The sequence below is a fragment of the Colobus angolensis genome, unplaced genomic scaffold (assembly GCF_000951035.1).
Source record: "Colobus angolensis palliatus isolate OR3802 unplaced genomic scaffold, Cang.pa_1.0 Scaffold41, whole genome shotgun sequence".
Lineage (NCBI taxonomy): Eukaryota > Metazoa > Chordata > Mammalia > Primates > Cercopithecidae > Colobus > Colobus angolensis.
Window position 1 is genome coordinate 4263949 of NW_012117488.1, and position 7394 is coordinate 4271342.

A 7394-nucleotide genomic window follows, 5' to 3' on the forward strand; every position below is an offset into this window, starting at 1 on the left:
TAGATTTAAGCATCAGCTCTACCATGTACTGAACATATGGGGCAAGTTACCCAACCTTTGTAAGTCTCAGTTTCCATATGTGTAAAATGGATCTATAAAACCCACTTTATAGGTTTTATGAGAATTAAACGAGTGATTGCATACAAAGTGCTGAGCTCAATAACTGTTAGCTCTAATTGAATTACTAGATAAACAACAAATGATAATTCCTTCTCCTTTCCCAAATAGCTATGAAATGGGAAATAAGTGCCATTATCCTTTTGAAGGAAAGTGTGTCATCAAAAAGGCACTACAACTATTAATATTTTCACATGTAAACAATGATAGCTGGATCAAAGTCTCCTTCCCAAGGCAATCAGACATTTTTAATATTCACTAGTTTGCTATGGTTTTAAATGTATAGCATCAACTCTATTATCTGATGGAGAATGGTATGGCAAAGTTTTAATCCTAATATGCATTTCTTTATAGGTGACCATGGAAACTTGTTGATAAGGCTCTGGGGTCAGAGTCATCTCTGTTCAGACAACTCTAGCAGTGTGACTCTGAGCAAGGGTTTTTTAACGTAAGTTCCTGCTTCCTCAAACGCAAATGTAGGAATAGTAATATCTTCCTCAAAGTTGTATGCTGGGGATAACACATGAAAGAGATGCCTGGGCCATATAATTGTTCAAGAAATGTTCATTTCTTTCTTGAGCTACCTTCTACCAACTATTTGGTCTGAGTTTATGAAACCGTAAATTTTGTCTAACATTTGCCTAACAAAGGCATTATTACCTTGCTTAAAAAACACACAATACATTCTAAACCAAAAATAATCTGAGTGTAATCGATTATTTTGGATTAATCTATATCATCACTCTCCTCCCTTAGAGAAGACAGGCCAAGAGTTGGTTACAATAATTTTTGAAGTAAGTTGAAGACCTTATAATTAACACTTAAGTCGGAGATTTTATTATATTTTCCAGTGTTTCAGTATTTACAGTCCAAAATAGTGTCATCCTCAGAATATAAAGCCCTTTTACCTTTAGTGATATGTCAAATGCACTGGCAAATATAGCTGTTGTTAGTAAATTCCTATTTAACAGATGGGCAAGATGAGGTAGTGAGATTAAATGACTACCCCATGGCTAATATTTGATTAGAAAGACAAATTTAATCATAGTTGCCATTTGACTTCCTTTCAGGACTAGAATTAAATTTCAATTTAATTCTCCCAGTTTAGTGCTTATTTCACTCCCAGTTTAGTGCTTATTTCACTACAGTGAAATATGTGCTTTATTACATGCTTTAAAATAAGAGAAGAGAGTGGGGAGGCACAAGCGCCTTCCTCCTAAAAGGCACAAAGCACAAAATACAAGGTAAATCGTCCATCATTAATTGTCATAACATTCCCCGTAAGACAACGAGTACTGACGATCTCCCTTAGTCGGGATGATGGTGTAGAAACCTAAGTTTAAAAAAAGATGCACAAGATGCCCACAGATACTCAAGAAAGCAAAGACAGCCCAGAATTACCTAGTGTTAGAATGAAATTGGTCACACACCTTCTGGAAAGCATACAGTTCTACAAGTCTCTATGTATGCAGGGAAATCCAACTACCTTTTTTGGGGAGAAGGATTGTTTCATAGAACATCTAGCAGCAACCCTGGGTAAGTGGGTACTGTTTTGAGAATGTTTTCAACTTAGTCACCCAATTCTCATCAGGCCCAATCAACCAACTGTCTAGCCTCATTTAGTTTTGAAAAATAATGTCACAAATGTGTCCAGAGTGGGATAAAATGCACAGTAGAGAGTTCATTAACATGCCATCTGCATGCAAAACAAGGGGATTCCAGAGGCAGAATGCTTTGGTAGGCCACTAGAAATCAAATTCCAGGCTAAAAAATACAGAACACAACTTAGGGAGAAAAATATTGCAGCTACACCTTGACTTCACCCACAGCAAAGACTGTCTGGTTTTCAGGAACTCCAAAGCCAGCCTGAATTCTCTTTCCCTCTTTTTCAAAACTTTAAAACATGTTTTACTACTTAAAGAGGGTAAAAAAAAAAAAAAATTGCTTACAGCATGTGGAGTTTCGTGAATCATATCCATTCCCATAAAGAAAGAAAGGCCTAGCTAGACCTCAGTGTCAGAAATCCATTTAGGATTGCCCGTCTTTTGAAAATCAAGCCTGTTTATCTTCCTGATTCACTCAGTAACAAATCAGAAAACTCAAACCTGCCCCCTCCATTTCTTCTGACTGCTACTGCCTCCCTCTACTCTCAGAGAAAGAAAGGATTCAATTTCCAGAGGCTGTAGCTTTAATGAACCAGAGGCCTTTTTTTCCACAGTGGTACCTCAAACTTCATCAAGAGCATTGGAGTCTGCTTTTTTTCTATTGCAATTTTCATTCCGCCTTAGCTCTCCCTGACACACCTGTGAAGTGTCACAAAATGCTGTATCACATCAACTTTCAAAAACTGCCAACTCTGCTAATGTCTGAGACCTCCTGATGTCACAGCCTTATAGGAGCTTGAAGTACACAAAAGCATAGCTTGAGTTTTACCACACACAGCAAAAGCACCTGTGCGGGTGGTTAGGGCAGAGGGTCTTGTTGACAGTTGTGAAATAAGACAAAAAAAAAAAAAAACCATTGAAATGAGATGTGCAGCAGGGGTGTTTGTGGAGCCTGTACATCCTTCTTCCCGAACTGCAGTAAGAGACCCCAGCCCCTTAAACTCCCTCGCAGAGCTATTTATCTAGAAAATTGTTCCTTCCATTCTCCCTACCCTCCTTTTTATCACGATAGAAATTTCCTCATAGCCTAGAATTCTAAGAGAAAATATTTCATCTATTATCAATTTCATAAACATCCACTCCCACCCACTGCCAAAAAAAAGAAACCACTGGTAAATATTATTCAGGGTATGGTTTGTACTGGCTATTCAGCTCTGGGTACAGATGGCATTTATTGAAAAACTGGAATGTATCATGGTTTTTGGTGATACTATAGAGTAGTATAACCAAGTAATTGAGTATACGGGTCCTGCAGCCTCCATACCTGGTGCAAATCTTGCCTACTCCTCAGTGTTGTCATCAGACTTAACTTACTAATTTTATGACCTTAGGCCATAATGTACACATATCTACAAAGCATCTTGCCCTTTTCTATTGATATTCTGTAGTTTGAATCTATAGGTGTGTTGATCTATACATATTTTTCCAGGTCCTTATAACCTAAGGTAGACATAGGTATATCCATCCATAACCAATGAGAAGGGTAATTTAGTCTTCGGACTAAAAAAAACACATACTGGCTAGCTTCAGTCTCATTTTGCATATAGTAGAATAAGACTAAAAGATAGCATGCAAAGGGCCATTGGGTTGCGAGATACCCCAAGAAATAACATATAGAAATTATGGGCTTTAAGAACTGGTACTTTGGCACCCAAATCCACTGCAGTCAACACTCTGTGCAAAAACACACACAAAAATAAGTCTTTTTTGCTTTTTGCTTCACCATTTTATATCAACATTAAAGAATCTTTCATTAAATTGGAGTAGATATTTTTAACCATTCTTCCCTTTGTAATAAAGGCAGCTTGGATTTAATGTTACTTGTTCAAGTAATTTATTTAAAAAAGTACAATTTTTTGTATCTTTTTAAACCCTAGCAATCAATGGGAAAATAGAAAGTACAGCCAACAAAATTTTAAAATAATCTGAGAATTGTTAGTGTACAAGTAAAGGTATAATTTGTTCTCTTTGAATGTCAGTGTTTTCCCATCCTAAAACAACAAATATAAACATCAGTTCTTTTAAGGTATGTCTACTTTTTACATCACACTAGAATATGTAAAAAGTTTTCCTAAAACTGTTTATGTGTATTACTTCTTTTCTACTTATATAAGTACAAATGACTTTTATATAATCTAATTTATTGTAAGGTCTTTTACGTGGCTCAAGCCACAGCTCATTCAAAGATTCTGAACACATCCTTTACTACTTTGTGTGGAGTATTTTGATCCATTTTTCTTTCTGAACTAATATGATTATGAAAGTCTTGTTCTTATTCCTCAGCAACAACAATTTGTGGACAGAGTTATTATCAATTATACCTAAATATTCATCACGAAGGAGTTGAGATTTCTCAAAATTCAAAAGAAATATCTCGTAGAGCAAGGCTGAAATGTAGGCAATCTAAATAAGTTGGCATTTCAGGTTGGATAAAGACAAAATGCAATGTTTTTTAAAGAGGAAAGAAACCAGTTATAGCTAACAAGATAAAGCACATTATCAGTGCAAGTAATTTTACTAAAAATGCCCTAAATGCCAGCGTTCAATAGCAATTCTGGGACCCTGGGCCTTAATAACAACACCCCAACATGTTGGAGGCTGTGGCAAAAACAAAGTAAGTAATATTGACCCCACCTCTACTTAAAATTGTGACATTTTGTTCCTCATGTTTTTTGCATTGATTTTAAAATGCTGCATTAAAAGATTATCTTAATTACTGATTTTCTGACACCTCCTTAAATTCTACACCCAAAATAAGTGCCCACTAACCTCGACCCTTCTCTTAGCCCTGCTTAATAAGTAATCTCCCTGAACTTTAGTTACCTCATCTGTAAAACTGAGGGAATAATAATTCAAAGGATTATGAGGACCGAATGATATTGCATGTGTAAGTAGTTGTTCATTGTAAATGTAAATATATAAATACATTTACAAAGCTTTATGCAACTCCAAGATAAAGTTATTATATTAAACATTGTATTTAAAGATGTAAGGTTTATGGCAAGTTTAAGTCCCATGATTGATGACAGAAACTGAATCAGAGGCCTTAGAGAAATAGAATTTAAGACACACCTATTCCTACCAAACCTTATTTAAGTGAAGAAAAAGGTACAGTAGCAACCCAAGAAATCAATTTCCTTTCCAGGTTTCATAATTAATCTTCATTTGTAAATCCTGTTTCTCCTCAGATTTTCTCTTTACAGTTCCTAAAAACATTCAATTCACCAAAAATGAAAAATTAATTTAGGAAGAAACTCTAACTTAAGAAAAAACTTGCAGCTCCAACAACAGGTGAAAGCATACAAATATAAAAATTGTTTTTGAAGAAGTTGGGGATGTGAACCTTTTAGTTCAAGATGGGGGGTTGTTCTTGAGTGAAGGAAGGTGAGATGCCTCCTGTTCTAATGACTGAGCTATGAGCTCAATGATTGTTTCCAACTGGTTAGAATTCAGTGCTAATTGCATTTTAAAACACCACCTCTGAAATCTTTCTCTCTCAGGATCTTGCATCAATGTTTCACATTTTCAGTGCAACCTTTGCACTTCACCTTTCTCACTCAACAAATTCTGAATGTCAGATCTACTGGAAGAACTCAGTTCAGATCCTTCCTCTCCCAGCAGGTTTTGATCTGGTGGTGATGATGTCAATACCTAGGAGAGGCTGTCCTGCCCTGGTTCTGAGGGGAGAGAGACAATTAAAATCGGTACTTTGGTGACTCTACTCAGGCTTCTCCATTCTAACAGGGAGTCATTAAACAACTTTCCACTGTCATTCAAAGAACTTATAACAGAATCAATTGATTTTCATCCTCTGCTTTATTAGTTGTGATTTAGGAAATAGAATGGCCCTGTTTACACAGCTGTAACATGTCAGGGCCTGTAGTACATTATTGGCTTGAGGCCTCCGAGTTGCCGTCCATTCTCAGCAGAATCAATCTGAACTTGAAAACATTCCCTCTAGGAAACATGCACATATCTACTAGCATAAAGCACTACTTGTACAACTGAAAACAGTATTCACTTGAGGTAAGTTGCAAGTTCACCTTCCAAAAATCAGCCCCCACTTGTCATTGCTCTCAGCATGTTCACGATGGGAGCAGAGGGCTACCAATGCCTCTTTAACTAGGTACCCTGCATCGGTGAATGTGTTACACTTTGCTGCTAGTCAGATCTCAGACTCTGCAAGTGGGAGTAGCTGGCTGTTTAACATGCGTTCAGAGCACTGCCAATCTAAAATGGCTGCTCAGTAATACTTTAATTGCAGTTTCATGGAAACAAATTGCTATTTAACTGCAATAAGCATTTTTGTGACTTGGCTGGACTAACAATAGGTGAGTCTTAGTAACAAAGCTACAAGTAACATTAACTTGTAAATGGCCTTTTTCCAATGGCCTCTTAAAGGAGTCATAGGTGGGACAGCACCCAGGACAGAACTCCCTGGTGAAGGGTGAAGGGGCTTTGGTGTGAGGGGTGAAGGGACTTTTGGATTTCCTTAATTTAAATACAATTAGGCTACACAGAAACTCTTCACTCTCTTCACTAGACTCCATATGTAGATCTTGGGTTCACTGTTTGTTATATGATTTATAGGCCCTAAGAAATATTTTATATAAATAGTAGTACACACTAGAATCTTACTATACTGACATTTGAAGCCCTTTAAGGGCTTCATTTTAGATGCTTAGTTGTTTCAAATATCAGTGTTAATAAGGGCAAAAGAATTTAAATACAGCTAATATTAAGAGGATGACAATTTCACAACTTCATTTTGGTGTGACAGTTTTCTCATTTTGTATTTTATAAGACACTACAGTCCAGGTTAAACTATTTCCTAATAAATCATGAAAGGGCTGAAAATAGTTTCTAGTGGCAAACAATTTGGTTTGGAAAAGCTTCAGGCTCCCCTGCCTTGCAGGATGTGTAAATCTAACTAGACAGTTAGATAGGTAAAAAACATTAAACCCTTTTAGAGGACAATCTTTTTACAAAATTGTTTCATTAGCAAGAGTGACAGTTTGCATGATTGAGACATTTATATGTATCATAAACATAATTTTTTTTATCAGTTCAGCAGGGCTAAATAACATTTGCTTTTATTTTTAATTGCACTTGCTTGTAGGGACTGGGGGCCATCTTGCTCTATGACATGGTTAATATTAAGTAAATCCTTTCAAAAGAAGTGTCCATCTCGCTAACTAATAACATCACAAATGCAATGGATGAAAGGTAGAATAAACTCATAGACTTTTTTTTTTTTCCCTAAGCAATGTTGAGGTTGGGGGAGGAACTGCACACAATCGCTGCTCACATCTGAATAAACCTGAGTGTTTTTAGTAGCTTTCCATCCACACAGAGCATCCCCATTAGAGCCAGGTTTTATTGTTGGAAATGCCTCTGGTTTCAAGAAAGTGTTTTACCTAAAGCAAGACTACTACTTAAATATGTTCTATTGTATATTCATAACTCCATTAGTCCTTCTCCAATTTAGCACATCAAAGAGAAGGCTTCATCACTTGCATGTGGATTATACTAACATGAGTGACATTTGTAATCTTATAGGTCTGCAACTTAAGAAATGCTTTTAGAAGCTCATTATTAAATACGCAGCAGTGC

General features: G+C 36.4%; 1 long non-coding RNA gene across 1 annotated transcript in view; it reads left to right on the forward strand.

The window, feature by feature from the left end:
* LOC105521766 overlaps positions 1-815 on the forward strand; it is a 22834-nt gene extending 22019 nt beyond the window's left edge. The window contains exon 4 of the long non-coding RNA XR_001003323.1: positions 472-815. This is a non-coding gene — a long non-coding RNA (uncharacterized LOC105521766). The remainder of the gene's footprint in view (positions 1-471) is intronic.
* The last annotated feature ends 6579 nt before the right edge of the window (positions 816-7394 follow it).